The 25,449-nt window shown below is 36.8% G+C and overlaps 1 pseudogene; it reads left to right on the top strand.

Annotated features, from left to right (window-relative positions):
• Positions 1–24,849, top strand: part of LOC139863247 (uncharacterized) — a 47,054-nt pseudogene extending 22,205 nt beyond the window's left edge.
• The last annotated feature ends 600 nt before the right edge of the window (positions 24,850–25,449 follow it).

Raw genomic sequence — 25,449 nt, 5'->3', positions numbered from 1 at the left:
GGTTATTATGAATCATTATATTCATAGATTTTACTTGAATGGGTTCTCTGTCCTTCCTGCTCAAGGCATCGGCTACCACATTTGCCTTCTCCGGGTGGTAACGAATCTCAAAGTCGTAATCATTCAATAATTCAATCCACCTACGCTGCCTCATATTCAGTTGTTTCTGATTAAATATGTGTTGAAGACTTTTGTGGTCGATATATATAATACTTTTGACCCCATATAAGTAGTGCCTCCAAGTCTTTAATGCAAAAACAATCGCGCCTAATTCCAAATCATGCGTCGTATAATTTTGTTCGTGAATCTTCAATTGTCTAGACGCATAAGCAATCACCTTCGTTCGTTGCATTAATACACAACCGAGACCTTGCTTTGATGCGTCACAATAAATCACAAAATCATCATTCCCTTCAGGCAATGACAATATAGGTGCCGTAGTTAGCTTTTTCTTCAATAACTGAAACGCTTTCTCTTGTTCATCATTCCATTCAAATTTCTTCCCTTTATGCGTTAATGCAGTCAAGGGTTTTGCTATTCTGGAAAAGTCTTGGATGAACCTTCTGTAGTAACCAGCTAGTCCTAAAAACTGGCGTATGTGTTTCGGAGTTTTCGGGGTTTCCCACTTTTCAACAGTTTCTATCTTTGCCGGATCCACCTTAATACCTTCTTTGTTCACTATGTGACCGAGGAATTGAACTTCTTCCAACCAAAATGCACACTTTGAAAACTTAGCGTACAATTCTTCCTTCCTCAATACTTCTAACACCTTTCTCAAATGTTCACCGTGTTCTTGGTCATTCTTTGAGTAAATAAGTATGTCATCAATGAAAACAATGACAAACTTGTCAAGGTATGGTCCACACACTCGGTTCATAAGGTCCATGAACACAGCTGGTGCATTAGTTAAACCAAACGGCATGACCATAAACTCGTAATGACCGTAACGTGTTCTGAAAGCAGTCTTTGGAATATCATCTTCTTTCACCCGCATTTGATGATACCCGGAACGTAAGTCAATCTTTGAATAAACAGACGAGCCTTGTAGTTGATCAAATAAGTCATCGATTCTCGGTCGTGGGTAGCGGTTCTTGATGGTAAGTTTGTTCAACTCTCGGTAGTCGATACACAACCTGAATGTACCATCTTTCTTCTTGACAAACAAAACAGGAGCTCCCCACGGTGATGTGCTTGGTCGAATGAAACCACGCTCTAAAAGTTCTTGTAATTGACTTTGCAGTTCTTTCATCTCGCTGGGTGCGAGTCTGTAAGGAGCATGAGATATTGGTGCAGCTCCTGGTACAAGATCTATTTGAAATTCAACGGATCGATGTGGGGGTAATCCCGGTAATTCTTTCGGAAATACATCGGGAAATTCTTTTGCAATGGGAACATCATTGATGCTCTTTTCTTCAGTTTGTACTTTCTCGACGTGTGCTAGAACAGCATAGCAACCTTTTCTTATTAGTTTTTGTGCCTTCAAATTACTAATAAGATGTAGTTTCGTGTTGCCCTTTTCTCCGTACACCATTAAGGGTTTTCCTTTTTCTCGTATAATGCGAATTGCATTTTTGTAACAAACAATCTCTGCTTTCACTTCTTTCAACCAGTCCATACCGATTATCACATCAAAACTCCCTAACTCTACTGGTATCAAATCAATCTTAAATGTTTCGCTAACCAGTTTAATTTCTCGATTCCGACATATATTATCTGCTGAAATTAATTTACCATTTGCTAATTCGAGTAAAAATTTACTATCCAAAGGCGTCAATGGACAACTTAATTTAGCACAAAAATCTCTACTCATATAGCTTCTATCCGCACCCGAATCAAATAAAACGTAAGCAGATTTATTGTCAATAAGAAACGTACCCGTAACAAGCTCCGGGTCTTCCTGTGCCTCTGCCGCATTAATATTGAAAACTCTTCCACGGTCTTGTCCATTCGTGTTCTCCTGGTTCGGGCAATTTCTAATAATGTGGCCCGGTTTTCCACATTTATAACAAACTACATTGGCATAACTTGCTCCGACACTACTTGCTCCGCCATTACTCATTCCGACACCATTTGTTCCTTTCGTTCTATTAACCCCTGGTCCGTAGACCTCACACTTCGCCGCGCTATGACCATTTCTTTTACACTTGTTGCAAAATTTGGTGCAGAATCCCGAGTGATACTTTTCACACCTTTGGCATAGCTGCTTCTGATTGTTGTTGTTGTTGCGTTTATTATTGTTGTTGGGATGATTGTTGTAGTTACTGTTGTTGTTGTTGTTGTTGGGCCGTTTGTTGTAGTTGCGATTGATGTTATGATTGTTGGGATAATTGTTGCGATTATTGTTGTAATTGCTGTTGTTGTTGTATTGGTGATTCTTATCACCGTTTTCCTCCCACTTTCTTTTGACTTGCTTCACATTGGCCTCTTCAGCAGTCTGTTCTTTAATTCTTTCTTCAATCTGGTTCACTAGTTTGTGAGCCATTCTACATGCCTGTTGTATGGAGGCGGGCTCGTGTGAACTTATATCTTCTTGGATTCTTTCCGGTAATCCTTTCACAAACGCGTCGATCTTCTCTTCCTCATCTTCGAATGCTCCCGGACACAATAGGCACAATTCTGTGAATCGTCTTTCGTACGTGGTAATATCAAATCCTTGGGTTCGTAACCCTCTAAGTTCTGTCTTGAGCTTATTGACCTCAGTTCTGGGACGGTACTTCTCGTTCATTAAGTGCTTGAATGCTGACCACGGTAGTGCGTAAGCATCATCTTGTCCCACTTGCTCTAGATAGGTATTCCACCATGTTAACGCAGAACCTGTGAAGGTATGCGTAGCGTACTTCACTTTGTCCTCTTCAGTACACTTACTTATGGCAAACACCGATTCGACCTTCTCGGTCCACCGTTTCAGTCCGATCGGTCCTTCGGTTCCATCAAATTCCAATGGTTTGTAGGCAGTGAATTCTTTGTAGGTGCATCCTACACGATTTCCTGTACTGCTAGATCCAATGTTATTATTGGTATGTAGCGCAGCCTGTACTGCGGCTATGTTTGAAGCTAGAAAAGTACAGAATTCCTCTTCATTCATATTCACGGTGTGTCGAGTAGTCGGTGCCATTTCCTTCAAAATAGCCAAATGGAACAAGTTAATCATACAGAATATTAAGAGTAGTTAATAGTATTTCGTAGCATAATATGAACTCATTTATAAAAGCTTTTTCTTCATATTAGCGTTTTATAAGTTTAAATTCGGGTAGTACCTACCCGTTAAGTTCATACTTAGTAGCTAATATACAATTCAACTACTACAATTCTATATGAAAAACTGATTATAATAATATTTCGCGTTCAAACTTTTATACAATATTTTACAAACTTACAATACCGCTTATTTTACATAAAGCATGAAATATAGCACACAATAACTTTGATACAAGATAGTTGTGAAGATAATTCTAGCTACTACACAAGTCGTTCAGCAAAGGCAATAAAGACACGTAATTCATACGTCCAGAAATAAGTCATGCATTCTGGTTTTACTAGGATTACTTCCCATCCTTGGTCTTGTGGAACATAACCGTTATGGCCGTTGATAAGACAGCGTGTTGTAACGTCGTCAAAGGGACGAGGGTTATGTAATGTCCAACAGTCCCGTAACAATCTAAAAACCTCATTTCTTACCCTAATTACCGACTCCGTCACTTGTGGGAACGTTTTGTTTAATAGTTGTAGCCCGATGTTCTTGTTCTCACTTTGGTGAGAAGCGAACATTACTAATCCGTAAGCATAACATGCTTCTTTATGTTGCATGTTAGCCGCTTTTTCTAAATCACGAAGTCCAATATTCGGATATATTGAGTCAAAATAATTTCTTAACCCATTGCGTAAAATAGCATTTGGGTTCCCCGCAATATATGCGTCAAAGTAAACACATCGTAACTTTAGGTAAACACATTGGGAAATCCATAAGTTACGATGTGTTTACTTTGACGCATATATTGCGGGGAACCCAAATGCTATTTTACGCAATAGGTTAAGAAATTATTTTGACTCAATATATCCGAATATTGGACTTCGTGATTTAGAAAAAGCGGCTAACATGCAACATAAAGAAGCATGTTATGCTTACGGATTAGTAATGTTCGCTTCTCACCAAAGTGAGAACAAGAACATCGGGCTACAACTATTAAACAAAACGTTCCCACAAGTGACGGAGTCGGTAATTGGGGTAAGAAATGAGGTTTTTAGATTGTTACGGGACTGTTGGACATTACGTAACCCTCGTCCCTTTGACGACGTTACAACACGTTGTCTTATCAACGGCCATAACGGTTATGTTCCACAAGACCAAGGATGGGAAGTAATCCTAGTAAAACCAGAATGCATGACTTGTTTTTGGACGTATGAATTACGTGTCTTTATTGCCTTTGCTGAACGACTTGTGTACTAGCTAGAATTATCTTCACAACCATCTTGTATCAAATTTTTTGTGTGCTATATTTCATGCTATATGTAAAATAAGCGGTATTGTAAGTTTGTAAAATATTGTGTAAAAGTTTGAACGCGAAATATTATTATAATCAGTTTTTCATATAGAATTGTAGTAGTTGAATTGTATATTAGCTACTAACTATGAACTTAACGGGTAGGTACTACCCGAATTTAAACTTATAAAACGCTAATATGAAGAAAAAGCTTTTATAAATGAGTTCATATTATGCTACGAAATACTATTAACTACTCTTAATATTCTGTATGATTAACTTGTTCCATTTGACTATTTTGAAGGAAATGGCACCGACTACTCGACACACCGTGAATATGAATGAAGAGGAATTCCGTACTTTTCTAGCTTCAAACATAGCCGCAGTACAGGCTGCGCTACATACCAACAATAACCTTGGATCTAGCAGTACAGGAAATCGTGTAGGATGCACCTACAAAGAATTCACTGCCTGCAAACCTTTGGAATTTGATGGAACCGAAGGACCGATCGGATTGAAACGGTGGACCGAGAAGGTCGAATCGGTGTTTGCCATAAGTAAGTGTACTGAAGAGGACAAAGTAAAGTACGCTACGCATACCTTCACAGGTTCTGCGTTAACATGGTGGAATACCTATCTAGAGCAAGTGGGACAAGACGATGCGTACGCACTACCGTGGTCAGCATTCAAGCACTTGATGAACGAGAAGTACCGTCCCAGAACCGAGGTCAATAAGCTCAAGACAGAACTTAGAGGGTTACGAACCCAAGGATTTGATATTACCACGTACGAAAGACGATTCACAGAATTGTGCCTATTGTGTCCGGGAGCGTTCGAAGATGAGGAAGAGAAGATCGACGCGTTTGTGAAAGGATTACCGGAAAGAATCCAAGAAGATATAAGTTCACACGAGCCCGCCTCCATACAACAGGCATGTAGAATGGCTCACAAACTAGTGAACCAGATTGAAGAAAGAATTAAAGAACAGACTGCTGAAGAGGCCAATGTGAAGCAAGTCAAAAGAAAGTGGGAGGAAAACGGTGATAAGAATCACCAATACAACAACAACAGCAATTACAACAATAATCGCAACAATTATCCCAACAATGGCAACATCAATCGCAACTACAACAAACGGCCCAACAACAACAACAACAACAACAACAACTACAACAATCATCCCAACAACAATAATAACCGCAACAACAACAACAATCAGAAGCAGCTATGCCAAAGGTGTGAAAAGTATCACTCTGGGTTCTGCACCAAATTTTGCAACAAGTGTAAAAGAAATGGTCATAGCGCGGCGAAGTGTGAGGTCTACGGACCAGGGGTTAATAGAACGAAAGGAACAAATGGTGTCGAAACGAGTAATGACGGAGCAAGTAGTGTCGGAGCAAGTTATGCCAATGTAGTTTGTTATAAATGTAGAAAACCGGGCCACATTATTAGAAATTGCCCGAACCAGGAGAACACAAATGGACAAGGCCGCGGAAGAGTTTTCAATATTAATGCGGCAGAGGCACAGGAAGACCCGGAGCTTGTTACGGGTACGTTTCTTATTGACAATAAATCTGCTTACGTTTTATTTGATTCAGGTGCGGATAGAAGCTATATGAGTAGAGATTTTTGTGCTAAATTAAGTTGTCCATTGACGCCTTTGGATAGTAAATTTTTACTCGAATTATCAAATGGTAAATTAATTTCAGCAAATAATATATGTCGGAATCGAGAAATTAAACTGGTTAGCGAAACATTTAAGATTGATTTGATACCAGTAGAGTTAGGGAGTTTTGATGTGATAATCGGTATGGACTGGTTGAAAGAAGTGAAAGCAGAGATCGTTTGTTACAAAAATGCAATTCGCATTATACGAGAAAAAGGAAAACCCTTAATGGTGTACGGAGAAAAGGGCAACACGAAGCTACATCTTATTAGTAATTTGAAGGCACAAAAACTAATAAGAAAAGGTTGCTATGCTGTTCTAGCACACGTCGAGAAAGTACAAACTGAAGAAAAGAGCATCAATGATGTTCCCGTCGCAAAAAAATTTCCCGATGTATTTCCGAAAGAATTACCGGGATTACCCCCACATCGATCCGTTGAATTTCAAATAGATCTTGTATCAGGAGCTGCACCAATAGCTCGTGCTCCTTACAGACTCGCACCCAGCGAGATGAAAGAACTGCAAAGCCAATTACAAGAACTTTTAGAGCGTGGTTTCATTCGACCAAGCACATCACCGTAGGGAGCTCCTGTTTTGTTTGTCAAGAAGAAAGATGGTACATTCAGGTTGTGTATCGACTACCGAGAGTTGAACAAACTTACCATCAAGAACCGCTACCCACTACCGAGAATCGACGACTTATTTGATCAACTACAAGGCTCGTCTGTTTATTCAAATATTGACTTACGTTCCGGGTATCATCAAATGCGGGTGAAAGAAGATGATATTCCAAAGACTGCTTTCAGAACACGTTACGGTCATTACGAGTTTATGGTCATGCTGTTTGGTTTAACTAATGCACCAGCTGTGTTCATGGACCTTATGAACCGAGTGTGTGGACCATACCATGACAAGTTTGTCATTGTTTTCATTGATGACATACTTATTTACTCAAAGAATGACCAAGAACACGGTGAACATTTGAGAAAGGTGTTAGAAGTATTGAGGAAGGAAGAATTGTACGCTAAGTTTTCAAAGTGTGCATTTTGGTTGGAAGAAGTTCAATTCCTCAGTCACATAGTGAACAAAGAAGGAATTAAGGTGGATCCGGCAAAGATAGAAACTGTTGAAAAGTGGGAAACCCCGAAAACTCCGAAACACATACGCCAGTTTTTAGGACTAGCTGGTTACTACAGAAGGTTCATCCAAGACTTTTCCCGAATAGCAAAACCCTTGACTTCATTAACGCATAAAGGGAAAAAATTTGAATGGAATGATGAACAAGAGAAAGCGTTTCAGTTATTGAAGAAAAAGCTAACTACGGCACCTATATTGTCATTGCCTGAAGGGAATGATGATTTTGTGATTTATTGTGATGCATCAAAGCAAGGTCTCGGTTGTGTATTAATGCAACGAACGAAGGTGATTGCTTATGCGTCTAGACAATTGAAGATTCACGAACAAAATTATACGACGCATGATTTGGAATTAGGCGCGGTTGTTTTTGCATTAAAGACTTAGAGGCACTACTTATATGGGGTCAAAAGTATTATATATACCGACCACAAAAGTCTTCAACACATATTTAATCAGAAACAACTGAATATGAGGCAGCGTAGGTGGATTGAATTATTGAATGATTACGACTTTGAGATTCGTTACCACCCGGGGAAGGCAAATGTGGTAGCCGATGCCTTGAGCAGGAAGGACAGAGAACCCATTCGAGTAAAATCTATGAATATAATGATTCATAATAACATTACTACTCAAATAAAGGAGGCACAACAAGTAGTTTTAAAAGAGGGAAATTTAAAGGATGAAATACCCAAAGGATCGGAGAAGCATCTTAATATTCGGGAAGACGGAACCCGGTATAGGGCTGAAAGGATTTGGGTACCAAAATTTGGAGATATGAGAGAAATGGTACTTAGAGAAGCTCATAAAACCAGATACTCAATACATCCTGGAACGGGGAAGATGTACAAGGATCTCAAGAAACATTTTTGGTGGCCGGGTATGAAAGCCGATGTTGCTAAATACGTAGGAGAATGTTTGACGTGTTCTAAGGTCAAAGCTGAGCATCAGAAACCATCAGGTCTACTTCAACAACCCGAAATCCCAGAATGGAAATGGGAAAACATTACCATGGATTTCATCACTAAATTGCCAAGGACTGCAAGTGGTTTTGATACTATTTGGGTAATAGTTGATCGTCTCACCAAATCAGCACACTTCCTACCAATAAGAGAAGATGACAAGATGGAGAAGTTAGCACGACTGTATTTGAAGGAAGTCGTCTCCAGACATGGAATACCAATCTCTATTATCTCTGATAGGGATGGCAGATTTATTTCAAGATTCTGGCAGACATTACAGCAAGCATTAGGAACTCGTCTAGACATGAGTACTGCCTATCATCCACAAACTGATGGGCAGAGCGAAAGGACGATACAAACGCTTGAAGACATGCTACGAGCATGTGCTATTGATTTCGGAAACAGTTGGGATCGACATCTACCGTTAGCAGAATTTTCCTACAACAACAGCTACCATTCAAGCATTGAGATGGCACCGTTTGAAGCACTTTATGGTAGAAAGTGCAGGTCTCCGATTTGTTGGAGTGAAGTGGGGGATAGACAGATTACGGGTCCGGAGATTATACAAGAAACTACCGAGAAGATCATCCAAATTCAACAACGGTTGAAAACCGCCCAAAGTCGACAAAAGAGCTACGCTGACATTAAAAGAAAAGATATAGAATTTGAAATTGGAGAGATGGTCATGCTTAAAGTTGCACCTTGGAAAGGCGTTGTTCGATTTGGTAAACGAGGGAAATTAAATCCAAGGTATATTGGACCATTCAAGATTATTGATCGTGTCGGACCAGTAGCTTACCGACTTGAGTTACCTCAACAACTCGCGGCTGTACATAACACTTTCCACGTCTCGAATTTGAAGAAATGTTTTGCTAAAGAAGATCTCACTATTCCGTTAGATGAAATCCAAATCAACGAAAAACTCCAATTCATCGAAGAACCCGTCGAAATAATGGATCGTGAGGATTAAAAGACTTAAGCAAAACAAGATACCAATTGTTAAGGTTCGATGGAATGCTCGTAGAGGACCCGAGTTCACCTAGGAGCATGAAGATCAGATGAAGAAGAAATACCCGCATCTATTTCCAGAAGATTCGTCAACACCTTCAACAGCATAAAATTTCGGGACGAAATTTATTTAACGGGAAGGTACTGTAGTGACCCGAACTTTTCCATGTTTATATATATTAATTGAGATTGATATTTACATGATTAAATGTTTCCAACATGTTAAGTAATCAAACTTGTTAAGACTTGATTAATTGAAATATGTTTCATATAGACAATTGACCACCCAAGTTGACCGGCGATTCACGAACGTTAAAACTTGTAAAAACGACATGACGATATCTATATGGATATACATATGGTTAACATGAGATTATGATAAGTAAGTATCTCCATAAGTATATTAACAATGAGTTATATACATATAAACAAGACTACTAACTTAAGGATTTCGAAACGAGACATATATGTAACGATTATCGTTGTAACGACATTTAAATGTATATATGTCATATTAAGATATATTAATATATCATAATATCATGATAATATAATAATTTAACATCTCATTAGATATAATAAACAATGGGTTAACAACATTAATTGAGATCGTTAACTTAAAGGTTTCAAAACAACACTTACATGTAACGACTAACGATGACTTAACGACTCAGTTAAAATGTATATACATGTAGTGTATTTAGATGTATTAAAATACTTTTGGAAGACTTCAAGACATATATCAAAACACTCATACTTAACGAAAATGGTTACAGTTACTTTCCCATTCTTTTCTTTCATCAAGAATTCTAGTCGTATTCTTACCCGTATTATACACAGCTTCAAAACGTACTTACTATGGGTATATACCAATAGGAACTAACATGGGATTCCACTCTTGATTATGTCATGTATTACTAATCAATTTTAACTTCTACCATGAGCTAGTCAACTAACTAGAACTCCTTTAAACCCCACTCACCACTCACCAATTACCACTCATCATTCACTCCATTTCACTTCCAATTCTCTTTCTAATTCTCTCTCAACACACACACACACTATTATGAACGTATTTTTCCAGTAGTTAATCATCATCTTCATCAAAAATCACTTCAATAATCAAGCTATAATCATCATAGGAAGAACACTTCAAGAACACTTCAAAAATCCCTTCAAGTTTACTAATTTACTTCCAAGCTTTCTAATCCATTCCAAGTAATCATCTAAGATCAAGAAACCTTTGTTATATATAGTAGGTTATCTTTCTTATTCAAGGTAATATTCATATTCAAACTTTGATTCAATTTCTATAACTATAAACTATCTTAATTCGAGTAAAAATCTTACTTGAACTTGTTTTTGTGTCATGATCCTACTTCAAGAACTTTCAAGCCATCCAAGATCCTTTGAAGCTAGATCATTTCTTGTCACTTCCAGTAGGTTTACCTACTAAACTTGAGGTAGTAATGATGTTCATAACATCATTCGATTCATATATATAAAACTATCTTATTCGAAGGTTTAAACTCGTAATCACTAGAACATAGTTTAGTTAATTCTAAACTTGTTCACAAACAAAAGTTAATCCTTCTAACTTGACTTTTAAAATTAACTAAACACATGTTCTATATCTATATGATATGCTAACTTAATGATTTAAAACCTGGAAACACGAAAAACACCATAAAACCGGATTTACGCCGTCGTAGTAACACCGCGGGCTGTTTTGGGTTAGTTAATTAAAAACTATGATAAATTTTGATTTAAAAGTTGTTATTCTGAGAAAATGATTTTTATTATGAACATGAAACTATATCCAAAAATTATGGTTAAACTCAAAGTGGAAGTATGTTTTCTAAAATGGTCATCTAGACGTCGTTCTTTCGACTGAAATGACTACCTTTACAAAAATGACTTGTAACTTATTTTTCCGACTATAAACCTATACTTTTTCTGTTTAGATTCATAAAATAGAGTTCAATATGAAACCATAGCAATTTGATTCACTCAAAACGGATTTAAAATGAAGAAGTTATGGGTAAAACAAGATTGGATAATTTTTCTCATTTTAGCTACGTGAAAATTGGTAACAAATCTATTCCAACCATAACTTAATCAACTTGTATTGTATATTATGTAATCTTGAGATACCATAGACACGTATACAATGTTTCGACCTATCATATCGACACATCTATATATATTTCGGAACAACCATAGACACTCTATATGTGAATGTTGGAGTTAGCTATACAGGGTTGAGGTTGATTCCAAAATATATATAGTTTGAGTTGTGATCAATACTGAGATACGTATACACTGGGTCGTGGATTGATTCAAGATAATATTTATCGATTTATTTCTGTACATCTAACTGTGGACAACTAGTTGTAGGTTACTAACGAGGACAGCTGACTTAATAAACTTAAAACATCAAAATATATTAAAAGTGTTGTAAATATATTTTGAACATACTTTAATATATATGTATATATTTTTATAGGTTCGTGAATCAGCAGTGGCCAAGTCTTACTTCTCGACGAAGTAAAAAATCTGTGAAAGTGAGTTTCATTTGCCTTTTTACCCTTTATATTTTTGAGCTGAGAATACATGCGCAATTTTTATAAATGCTTTACGAAATAGACACAAGTGATCGAAACTACATTCTATGGTTGGATTATTAAACCGAATATGCCCTTTTTATTAAGTCTGGTAATCTAAGAATTAGGGAACAGACACCCTAATTGACGCGAACTCTAAAGATAGATCTATCGGGCCCAACGAGCCCCATCCAAAGTACCGGATGCTTTAGTACTTCGAAATTTATATCATGTCCGAAGGAGGATCCCGGAATGATGAGGATATTCTTATATATGCATCTTGTTAATGTCGGTTACCAGGTGTTCACCATATGAATGATTTTTATCTCTATGTATGGGATGTGTATTGAAATATGAAATCTTGTGGTCTATTGTTACGATTTGATATATATAGGTTAAACCTATAACTCACCAACATTTTTGTTGACGTTTAAAGCATGTTTATTCTCAGGTGAATATTAAGAGCTTCCGCTGTTGCATACTAAAATAAGGACAAGATTTGGAGTCCATGTTTGTATGATATTGTGTAAAAACTGCATTCAAGAAACTGATTTCGATGTAACATATTTGTATTGTAAACCATTATGTAATGGTCGTGTGTAAACAGGATATTTTAGATTATCATTATTTGATAATCTACGTAAAGCTTTTTAAACCTTTATTTATGAAATAAAGGTTATGGTTTGTTTTAAAAATGAATGCAGTCTTTGAAAAACGTCTCATATAGAGGTCAAAACCTCGCAACGAAATCAATTAATATGGAACGTTTTTAATCAATAAGAACGGGACATTTCAAATATTATGTGATATATTAATCTCTTAACGCGTTTGATATTATGTGATAGATGTCTACCTCTAGAACAAGTCCCATTGACTCACATAATAATAATGAAGAGTCAAATGTAAATTGGAATGATTCGTGGACTGATTCACAAGTTCCCGAAGAGGAACCGGAAGAAGAGTCGGAACCGGAAGAAGAATCGGAACCGGAAGAAGAATCGGAACCGGATGAAGAAATAGAACCGGTGGGGGAAATAATAAAACGGTTAAGTAAAAGAAAATCCTCAACCAACCGACCAAGGTTAATTATGGTCAATGGTGTTTCCGCCAAGGAAGCAAAATATTGGGAGGATTACCAATTCTACTATGAATCGGATTCCGACGAGAATTTCGATGATGTTATAGAAATTACCCCAACTGAATTTAAAAAGGCAAAAGAAAATAATAAGGGAAAGGGCATAAAAATAGAGAAATCTAATTCCAACCCCGATGAACTTTATATGTATCGTCAACCCCCGAAGTCCTTAAGTTGTAACAATGACCCGGGAACCTCTAAACCACCAGGTTTTTCTAAAGCAATGTGGAAAACGACGGCTCGTATTAGGGGAACATCATATATCCCTAGAAACTTGGCAAAACGAACCAAAACCGAAGAAGAAGAAACAAGCGAGTCGGAATAAGATAGTTGTATTCGTGTGGTGTAATATATGTAATATAGTGTGCTTATGCTTTATGATATATGTAAAAATTGCTTGTATTAATAAGTATTTTTTTTTATGAATCTAACTCTTGTCTATTTTACAGTATAAAAACACAAAATGGATAGACAACCCAATATTTTAAGAGACCTACCCGGAGACATGATTGATGAAATCTTGTCTAGAGTCGGTCAGAATTCTTCGGCACAACTATTTAAGGCGAGATCAGTTTGTAAGAAATTCGAAGAACGTTCCAAGAATGCCTTGGTTTATAAAAGGCTTTCGTTCGAAAGATGGGGGATATCACATTGGGAAATCCATAGGTTACGATGTGTTTACTTTGACGCATATATTGCGGGGAACCCAAATGCTATTTTACGCAATGGGTTAAGAAATTATTTTGACTCAATATATCCGAATATTGGACTTCGTGATTTAGAAAAAGATGCTAACATGCAACATAAAGAAGCATGTTATGCTTACGGATTAGTAATGTTCGCTTCTCACCAAAGTGAGAACAAGAACATCGGGCTACAACTATTAAACAAAATGTTCCCACAAGTGACGGAGTCGGTAATTGGGGTAAGAAATGAGGTTTTTAGATTGTTACGGGACTGTTGGACATTACGTAACCCTCGTCCCTTTGACAACGTTACAACACGCTGTCTTATCAACGGCCATAACGGTTATGTTCCACAAGACCAAGGATGGGAAGTAATCCTAGTAAAACCAGAATGCATGACTTGTTTCTGGACGTATGAATTACGTATCTTTATTGCCTTTGCTGAACGACTTGTGTACTAGCTAGAATTATCTTCACAACCATCTTGTATCAAATTTATTGTGTGCTATATTTCATGCTATATGTAAAATAATCGGTATTGTAAGTTTGTAAAATATTGTGTAAAAGTTTGAACGCGAAATATTATTATAATCAGTTTTTCATATAGAATTGTAGTAGTTGAATTGTATATTAGCTACTGAGTATGAACTTAACGGGTAGGTACTACCCGAATTTAAACTTATAAAATACTAATATGAAGAAAAAGTTTTTATAAATGAGTTCATATTATGCTACGAAATACTATTAACTACTCTTAATATTCTGTATGATTAACTTGTTCCATTTGACTATTTTGAAGGAAATGGCACCGACTACTCGACACACCGTGAATATGAATGAAGAGGAATTCCGTACTTTTCTAGCTTCAAACATAGCCGCAGTACAGGCTGAGCTACATACCAACAATAACCTTGGATCTAGCAGTACAGGAAATCGTGTAGGATGCACCTACAAAGAATTCACTGCCTGCAAACCTTTGGAATTTGATGGAACCGAAGGACCGATCGGATTAAAACGGTGGACCGAGAAGGTCGAATCGGTGTTTGCCATAAGTAAGTGTACTGAAGAGGACAAAGTGAAGTACGCTACGCATACCTTCACAGGTTCTGCGTTAACATGGTGGAATACCTATCTAGAGCAAGTGGGACAAGACGATGCGTACGCACTACCGTGGTCAGCATTCAAGCACTTGATGAACGAGAAGTACCGTCCCAGAACAGAGGTCAATAAGCTCAAGACAGAACTTAGAGGGTTACGAACCCAAGGATTTGATATTACCACGTACGAAAGACGATTCACAGAATTGTGCCTATTGTGTCCGGGAGCATTCGAAGATAAGGAAGAGAAGATCGACGCGTTTGTGAAAGGATTACCGGAAAGAATCCAAGAAGATATAAGTTCACACGAGAACGCCTCCATACAACAGGTATGTAGAATGGCTCACAAACTAGTGAACTAGATTGAAGAAAGAATTAAAGAACAGACTGCTGAAGAGGCCAATGTGAAGCAAGTCAAAAGAAAGTGGGAGGAAAATGGTGATAAGAATCACCAATACAACAACAACAGCAATTACAACAATAATCGCAACAATTATCACAACAATCGCAACATCAATCGCAACTACAACAAACGGCCCAATAACAATAACAACAACAACAACAACAACTACAACAATCATCCCAACAACAATAATAACCGCAACAACAACAATCAGAAGCACCTATGCCAAAGGTGTGAAAAGTATCACTCGGGGTTCTGCACCAAATTTTGCAACAAGTGTAAAAGAAATGGTCATAGCGCGGCGAAGTGTGAGGTCTACGGACCAGGGGTTAATAGAACGAAAGGAACAAATGGTGTCGGAACGAGTAATGGCGGAGCAAGTAGTGTCGGAGCAAGTTATACCAATGTAGTTTGTTATAAATGTGGAAAACCGGGCCACATTATTAGAAATTGCCCGAACCAGGAGAACACGAATGGACAAGGCCGCGAAAGAGTTTTCAATATTAATGCAGCAGAGGCACAGGAAGACACGGAGCTTGTTACGGGTACGTTTCTTATTGACAATAAATCTACTTACGTTTTATTTGTTTCGGGTGCGGATAGAAGCTATATGAGTAGAGATTTTTGTGCTAAATTAAGTTGTCCATTGACGCCTTTGGATAGTAAATTTTTACTTGAATTAGCAAATGGTAAATTAATTTCAGCAGATAATATATGTCGGAATCGAGAAATTAAACTGGTTAGCGAAACATTTAAGATTGACTTGATACCAGTAGAGTTAGGGAGTTTTGATGTAATAATCGGTATGGACTGGTTGAAAGAAGTGAAAGCAGAGATCGTTTGTTACAAAAATGCAATTCTCATTATACGAGAAAAAGGAAAACCCTTAATGGTGTACGGAGAAAAGGGCAACACGAAGCTACATCTTATTAGTAATTTGAAGGCACAAAAACTAATAAGAAAAGGTTGCTATGCTATTCTAGCACACGTCGAGAAAGTACAAACTGAAGAAAAGAGCATCAATGATGTTCCCGTCGCAAAAGAATTTCCCGATGTATTTCCGAAAGAATTACCGGGATTACCCCCATATCGATCCGTTGAATTTCAAATAGATCTTGTACCAGGAGCTGCACCAATAGCTCGTGCTCCTTACAGACTCGCACCCAGCGAGATGAAAGAACTGCAAAGCCAATTACAAGAACTTTTAGAGCGTGGTTTCATTCGACCAAGCACATCACCGTGGGGAGCTCCTGTTTTGTTTGTCAAGAAGAAAGATGGTACATTCAGGTTGTGTATCGACTACCGAGAGTTGAACAAACTTACCATCAAGAACCGCTACCCACTACCGAGAATCGACGACTTATGTGATCAACTACAAGGCTCGTCTGTTTATTCAAAGATTAACTTACGTTCCGGGTATCATCAAATGCGGGTGAAAGAAGATGATATTCCAAAGACTGCTTTCAGAACACGTTATGGTCATTACAAGTTTATGGTCATGCCATTTGGTTTAACTAATGCACCAGCTGTGTTCATGGACCTTATGAACCGAGTGTGTGGACCATACCTTGACAAGTTTGTCATTGTTTTCATTGATGACATACTTATTTACTCAAAGAATGACCAAGAACACGGTGAACATTTGAGAAAGGTGTTAAAAGTATTGAGGAAGGAAGAATTGTACGCTAAATTTTCAAAGTGTGAATTTTGGTTGGAAGAAGTTCAATTCCTCGGTCACATAGTGAACAAAAAAGGTATTAAGGTGGATCCGGCAAAGATAGAAACTGTTGAAAAGTGGGAAACCCCGAAAACTCCGAAACACATACGCCAGTTTTTAGGACTAGCTGGTTACTACAGAAGGTTCATCCAAGACTTTTCCAGAATAGCAAAACCCTTGACTGCATTAACGCATAAAGGGAAGAAATTTGAATGGAAGGATGAACAAGAGAAAGCGCTTCAGTTATTAAAGAAAAGCTAACTACGGCACCTATATTATCATTGCCTGAAGGGAATGATGATTTTGTGATTTATTGTGACGCATCAAAGCAAGGTCTCGGTTGTGTATTAATGCAACGAACGAAGGTGATTGCTTATGCGTCTAGACAATTGAAGATTCACGAGCAAAATTATACGACGCATGATTTGGAATTAGGCGCGGTTGTTTTTGCATTAAAGACTTGGAGGCACTACTTATATGGGGTCAAAAGTATTATATATACCGACCACAAAAGTCTTCAACACATATTTAATCAGAAACAACTGAATATGAGGCAGCGTAGGTGGATTGAATTGTTGAATGATTACGACTTTGAGATTCGTTACCACCCGGGGAAGGCAAATGTGGTAGTCGATGCCTTGAGCAGGAAGGACAGAGAGCCCATTCGAGTAAAATCTATGAATATAATGATTCATAATAACCTTACTACTCAAATAAAGGAGGCGCAACTAGGAGTTTTAAAAGAGGGAAATTTAAAGGATGAAATACCCAAAGGATCGAAGAAGCATCTTAATATTCGAGAAGACGGAACCCGGTATAGGGCTGAAAGGATTTGGGTACCAAAATTTGGAGATATGAGAGAAATGGTACTTGGAGAAGCTCATAAAACCAGATACTCAATACATCCTGGAACGGGGAAGATGTACAAGGATCTCAAGAAACATTTTTGGTGGCCGGGAATGAAAGCCGATGTTGCTAAATACGTAGGAGAATGTTTGACGTGTTCTAAGTTTAAAGCTGAGCATCAGAAACCATCAGGTCTACTTCAACAACCAGAAATCCCAGAATGGAAATGGGAAAACATTACTATGGATTTCATCACTAAATTGCCAAGGACTGCAAGTGGTTTTGATACTATTTGGGTAATAGTTGATCGTCTCACCAAATCAGCACACTTCCTACCAATAAGAGAAGATGACATATGGAGAAGTTAGCACGACTGTATTTGAAGGAAGTCGTCTCCAGACATGGAATACCAATCTCTATTATCTCTGATAGGGATGGTAGATTTATTTCAAGATTCTGGCAGACATTACATCAAGCATTAGGAACTCGTCTAGACATGAGTACTGCCTATTATCCACAAACTGATGGGCAGAGTGAAAGGACGATACAAACGCTTGAAGACATGCTACGAGCATGTGTTATTGATTTCAGAAACAGTTGGGATTGACATCTACCGTTAGCAGAATTTTCCTACAATAACAGCTACCATTCAAGCATTGAGATGGCGCCGTTTGAAGCACTTTATGGTAGAAAGTGCAGGTCTCCGATTTGTTGGAGTGAAGTAGGGGATAGACAGATTACGGGTCCGGAGATTATACAAGAAACTACCGAGAAGATCATCCAAATTCAACAACGGTTGAAAACCGCCCAAAGTCGACAAAAGAGCTACGCTGACATTAAAAGAAAAGATATAGAATTAGAAATTGGAGAGATGGTCATGCTTAAAGTTGCACCTTGGAAAGGCGTTGTTCGATTTGGTAAACGAGGGAAATTAAATCCAAGGTATATTGGACCATTCAAGATTATTGATCGTGTCGGACCAGTAGCTTACCGACTTGAGTTACCTCAACAACTCGCGGCTGTACATAACACTTTCCACGTCTCAAATTTGAAGAAATGTTTTTCTAAAGAAGATCTCACTATTCCGTTAGATGAAATCCAAATCAACGAAAAACTTCAATTCATCGAAGAACCCGTCGAAATAATGGATCGTGAGGTTAAAAGACTTAAGCAAAACAAGATACCAATTGTTAAGGTTCGATGGAATGCTCGTAGAGGACCTGAGTTCACCTGGGAGTGTGAAGATCAGATGAAGAAGAAATACCCGCATCTATTTCCAGAAGATTCGTCAACACCTTCAACAGCTTAAAATTTCGGGACGAAATTTATTTAACGGGTAGGTACTGTAGTGACCCGAACTTTTCCATGGTTATATATATTAATTGAGATTGATATTTACATGATTAAATGTTTCCAACATGTTAAGCAATCAAACTTGTTAAGACTTGATTAATTGAAATATGTTTCATATAGACAATTGACCACCCAAGTTGACCGGTGATTCACGAACGTTAAAACTTGTAAAAACTATATGATGACATATATATGGATATATATATAGTTAACATGATACTATGATAAGTAAACATATCATTAAGTATATTAACAATGAACTACATATGTAAAAACAAGACTACTAACTTAATGATTTTTAAACGAGACATATATGTAACGATTATCGTTGTAAAGACATTTAATGTATATATATCATATTAAGAGATATTCATACATGATAATATCATGTAATATAATAATTTAAAATCTCATTTGATATTATAAACATTGGGTTAACAACATTTAACAAGATCGTTAACCTAAAGGTTTCAAAACAACACTTACATGTAACGACTAACGATGACTTAACGACTCAGTTAAAATGTATATACATGTAGTGTTTTAATATGTATTTATACACTTTTGAAAGACTTCAATACACTTATAAAAATACTTCTACTTAACAAAAATGCTTACAATTACATCCTCGTTCAGTTTCATCAACAATTCTACTCGTATGCACCCGTATTCGTACTCGTACAATACACAGCTTTTAGATGTATGTACTATTGGTATACACACTCCAATAATCAGCTCTTAGCAGCCCATGTGAGTCACCTAACACATATTGGAACCATCATTTGGCAACTAGCATGAAATATCTCATAAAATTACAAAAATATGAGTAATCATTCATGACTTATTTACATGAAAACAAAATTACATATCCTTTATATCTAATCCATACACCAACGACCAAAAACACCTACAAACACTTTAATTCTTCAATTTTCTTCATCTAATTGATCTCTCTCAAGTTCTATCTTCAAGTTCTAAGTGTTTTTCATAAATTCTACAAGTTCTAGTTACATAAAATCAAGAATACTTTCAAGTTTGCTAGCTCACTTCCAATCTTGTAAGGTGATCATCCAACCTCAAGAAATCTTTGTTTCTTACAGTAGGTTATCATTGTAATACAAGGTAATAATCATATTCAAACTTTGGTTCAATTTCTATAACTATAACAATCTTATTTCAAGTGATGATCTTACTTGAACTTGTTTTCGTGTCATGATTCTGCTTCAAGAACTACGAGCCATCCAAGGATCCGTTGAAGCTAGATCCATTTTTCTCTTTTCCAGTAGGTTTATCCAAGGAACTTAAGGTAGTAATGATGTTCATAACATCATTCGATTCATACATATAAAGCTATCTTATTCGAAGGTTTAAACTTGTAATCACTAGAACATAGTTTAGTTAATTCTAAACTTGTTCGCAAACAAAAGTTAATCCTTCTAACTTGACTTTTAAAATCAACTAAACACATGTTCTATATCTATATGATATGCTAACTTAATGATTTAAAACCTGGAAACACGAAAAACACCGTAAAACCGGATTTACGCCGTCGTAGTAACACCGCGGGCTGTTTTGGGTTAGTTAATTAAAAACTATGATAAACTTTGAATTAAAAGTTGTTATTCTGAGAAAATGATTTTTATTATGAACATGAAACTATATCCAAAAATTATGGTTAAACTCAAAGTGGAAGTATGTTTTCTAAAATGGTCATCTAGACGTCGTTCTTTCGACTGAAATGACTACCTTTACAAAAACGACTTGTAACTTATTTTTCCGACTATAAACCTATACTTTTTCTGTTTAGATTCATAAAATAGAGTTCAATATGAAACCATAGCAATTTGATTCACTCAAAACGGATTTAAAATGAAGAAGTTATGGGTAAAACAAGATTGGATAATTTTTCTCATTTTAGCTACGTGAAAATTGGTAACAAATCTATTCCAACCATAACTTAATCAACTTGTATTGTATATTATGTAATCTTGAGATACCATAGACACGTATACAATGTTTCGACCTATCATATCGACACATCTATATATGTTTCGGAACAACCATAGACACTCTATATGTGAATGTTGGAGTTAGCTATACAGGGTTGAGGTTGATTCCAAAATATATATAGTTTGAGTTGTGATCAATACTGAGATACGTATACACTGGGTCGTGGATTGATTCAAGATTATATTTATCGATTTATTTCTGTACATCTAACTGTGGACAACTAGTTGTAGGTTACTAACGAGGACAGCTGACTTAATAAACTTAAAATATCAAAATATATTAAAAGTGTTGTAAATATATTTTGAACATACTTTGATATATATGTATATATTGTTATAGGTTCGTGAATCAACCAGTGGCCAAGTCTTACTTCCCGATGAAGTAAAAATCTGTGAAAGTGAGTTATAGTCCCACTTTTAAAATCTAATATTTTTGGGATGAGAATACATGCAGGTTTTATAAATGATTTACAAAATAGACACAAGTACGTGAAACTACATTCTATGGTTGAATTATCGAAATCGAATATGCCCCTTTTTATTAAGTCTGGTAATCTAAGAATTAGGGAAAAGACACCCTAATTGACGCGAATCCTAAAGATAGATCTATTGGGCCTAACAAACCCCATCCAAAGTATCGGATTCTTTAGTACTTCGTAATTTATATCATATCCGAAGGGTGTCCCGGAATGATGGGGATATTCTTATATATGCATCTTGTTAATGTCGGTTACCAGGTGTTCACCATATGAATGATTTTTATCTCTATGTATGGGATGTGTATTGAAATATGAAATCTTGTGGTCTATTATTATGATTTGATATATATAGGTTAAACCTATAACTCACCAACATTTTTGTTGACGTTTTAAGCATGTTTATTCTTAAGTGATTATTAAGAGCTTCCGCTGTCGCATACTTAAATAAGGATGAGATTTGGAGTCCATGCTTGTATGATATTGTGTAAAAACTGCATTCAAGAAACTTATTTTGTTGTAACATATTTGTATTGTAAACCATTATGTAATGGTCGTGTGTAAACAGGATATTTTAGATTATCATTATTTGATAATCTACGTAAAGCTTTTTAAACCTTTATTGATGAAATAAAGGTTATGTTTTGTTTTAAAATGAATGCAGTCTTTGAAAAACGTCTCATATAGAGGTCAAAACCTCACAACGAAATCAATTAATATGGAACGTTTTTAATCAATAAGAACGGGACATTTCACCGCGGGCTAAGCCTGGCCAGCACTCCATTTTTCCAAACTCAAGGTTTTCACTCGTATGGCCTTTTCAAGTCTTGTTTCGCATTTCTTATGTTTCAAATAACATTTCCAAGTCTAAAGGAAACCTCAAACCACTACGAACGTGCACTCCACACTTCTCCGAATTCGTGTAACGTATCAATGGTTCGAAAGACACTTTCAAGTTAGTAATCCAATCCCTAAAATGTATGTTGGATCATGCTAAAATCACCAACATCTTCCTCCCTCGATATCTAATTGTTCCAAGTTAAGATTTCTTGAAATTGGTTACAATAATTTCAGAGGGAAGTTGACAATTGACTTTGGAAAATTAAGTGATATTTCTTTAATAGCCTTAGGTAATACCAATCTCCATGGACGATCAGAAGCTGGTGAAATGAAGTTTATCGAATCCTTGAGAAACTGCAGTAAATTAAAGACATTATATCTTTTTAATTGTAAGTTTGAAGGAGCTCTTCCGGGATCAATCGGTAATCTTTCGGATCAAATTGAAAACTTAGATGTAGGAGGGAATAAGTTATCTGGAAACATCCCTTTGGGGATAAGTAATCTGGTTGGATTAACCACTTTAGTATTATCCGAGAATCTGTTCACAGGAAATATACCTTCTGTTATTAGTAACCTTCAAAATCTACTATTGCTTAGTCTATTTCAGAACCAACTTTCAGGATCGATCCCTGCTTCTATAGGAAACCTATCGATGTTAGATACTTTGTATTTAGAAACCAACATACTCGAAGGCCATATTCCATCAAGCTTGGGGAACTGTCGTCAATTATCAGAATTATTTCTTTATAACAACAAACTTAATGGCAGCATACCTAAAGAAATTTTACAACTTTCATCATTAACCCTAACATTAAGTCTTTCTGATAACAATTTGACTGGTTCAGTTCCAGTTGAGGTTGGAGACCTCAAGATGTTGAATACTTTGGATTTATCTGATAATCGTCTTTCGGGTAACATACCTACTAGCCTTGGTGGTTGCACTAGCCTTACATTGTTGTCCCTAAAGGGAAACTTATTTCAAGGCATGATACCATCATCGTTAAGTTCTCTGAGAGGACTCGAAAAGCTTGATCTTTCTTATAATAATTTATCAGGCGAAATCCCACAGTTCTTTGAACGGTTCTCGTTACAATATTTGAATCTATCCTTTAATGATTTTGAGGGTGAAGTACCGGTAGTAGGAGTGTTTGCTAATTCAAGTGCGTTCTCAATTTTGGGTAATAGTAGGCTTTGTGGTGGCTTAGCTAAACTCGGGTTACCCAAATGTAACAAGACGAAAACGAAGAAACATAACGAGAAAAAGTTTCCTCTTTTTGTGATATTCATTTTGATTGCGTGTGCACTCGTCACCTATTAGGTTTTATGTATGCTTTCTGTAAAAAGAAAAGTAGGGACCTAGTGTTTGAATTATCATCATCGATGGATGGGTGATTCTTAAAAGTTTCATACAGTCAACTTCTGAAAGCTACCAATGGCTTCTCTGAAGCCAATTTAATTGGCAAGGGTGGGTTTAGTTCTGTTTATAAAGGAACACTTGGTGAAGATGACAAATTGGTTGCGGTCAAAGTATTGCATCTTCAAAACCGAGGAGCTGAGAGAAGCTTCATAGCGGAGTGTGAAGTATTGCGGAGTATTAGACATCGCAATTTGTTAAAGATAATAACCTCATGTTCAAGTGTTGACTTTCAAGGTAATGATTTTAAAGCATTGATTTATGAGTTCATGCCCAATGGAAGTTTACATGATTGGGTGCATTCAAGTGAAAGTAATAAATCTAGACTCAACCTTGTTCAAAGAATAAATATTCTCATCAATGTCGCAAGCGCACTTGATTATCTTCACAATCACTCCATAACAAGAATTGTTCATGTTGACTTGAAGCCAAGCAACATTTTACTTGACGAAGATATGGTGGCCCATGTTGGAGACTTTGGTTTAGCTCGATTTGTTGGAACAAACTCAAACGTAAACAGCTCATCTGCCGTTAAAGGAACAGTTGGTTATGCACCTCCAGGTAAAGTAATGTAGACATACTAATATTGATTAATTTAATAATAATACACGGTGTTTCTCTATATTAATTGTTTATAACTTGTAGAGTATGGCCTTGGGAATGAGATGAAAAGTAGTGGGGATATCTATAGTTATGGAATATTATTATTCGAGGTGATGGCCGGGAAAAAGCCGATAGATAACACATTTAAGGAAGGTGTTAGCCTTCATAACTTTGCATACATGGCTTTACCAGATCATGTAAATGATATTATCGATGGGGAACTTCTAAATTTTCATCACGAGGATTCTGTTGATGTGAAAAGTAAGCCTTCAAATGCGAAGATTATAGAGGAATGTATGGCTTTAACTCTGAAGATTGGAGTATCATGCTCTTTAGAATCGCCATCTCAAAGGATGAATATCGAAAATGTTGTTCATGAGTTGCAGCATATTCTAGATACAGTTCAAGGCATTTGAGGTGCCTTCTTTTGGCCTTTCAGCTATAGTACCAACATTGCTTTGAAGAGCTGATAGTAAATGCCAAGTAGAAGATGATATATATTAAACCTGCATAACATTTGTTGTCAAATATGTTCAATATATGGTTTGATTTCATGGTGATATAAGTATATGTCTAATGACTTTGGTAATAGTCCATGTGAGTAACCATGATAAATATAGTTCATGGTTATCCTTCTGCAATCTATGGGCGCTCCCATTGGTCATATCTTGACCTCCGCCCACAGATGCGTCCAGTTGGACCTTGATGGCAGCAATCCGCCCACACTCCGCCCACAGATCCACCCACACTTCAACCCTCCATTTCGTTTTTCTGTGAAATATTTCAGGACGGGATGAAAGCAAGTTTTGTGGTACTTTTTGCTAGTGGTCTTGTACAATTGATTAATTAGTGGGTGAGGAAGGAGTGTCATGGTTGGGAGTGTTTAGTCTTGGGTTTAGTCCTGGGAAGAAAGTGCTGATGTGACACTGATTTGGCACATGAGGACTAAGATGGAGGAGTGTCTCCATTGGGAGCACTTTAATAACTGCAAAAAGTTCAACAATTTTCATAATTAT

The sequence above is a fragment of the Rutidosis leptorrhynchoides genome, chromosome 8 (assembly GCF_046630445.1).
Source record: "Rutidosis leptorrhynchoides isolate AG116_Rl617_1_P2 chromosome 8, CSIRO_AGI_Rlap_v1, whole genome shotgun sequence".
Lineage (NCBI taxonomy): Eukaryota > Viridiplantae > Streptophyta > Magnoliopsida > Asterales > Asteraceae > Rutidosis > Rutidosis leptorrhynchoides.
The sequence above is the reverse complement of the archived record's forward strand: the minus strand, read 5'-3'. Positions and strand labels throughout refer to the sequence as shown.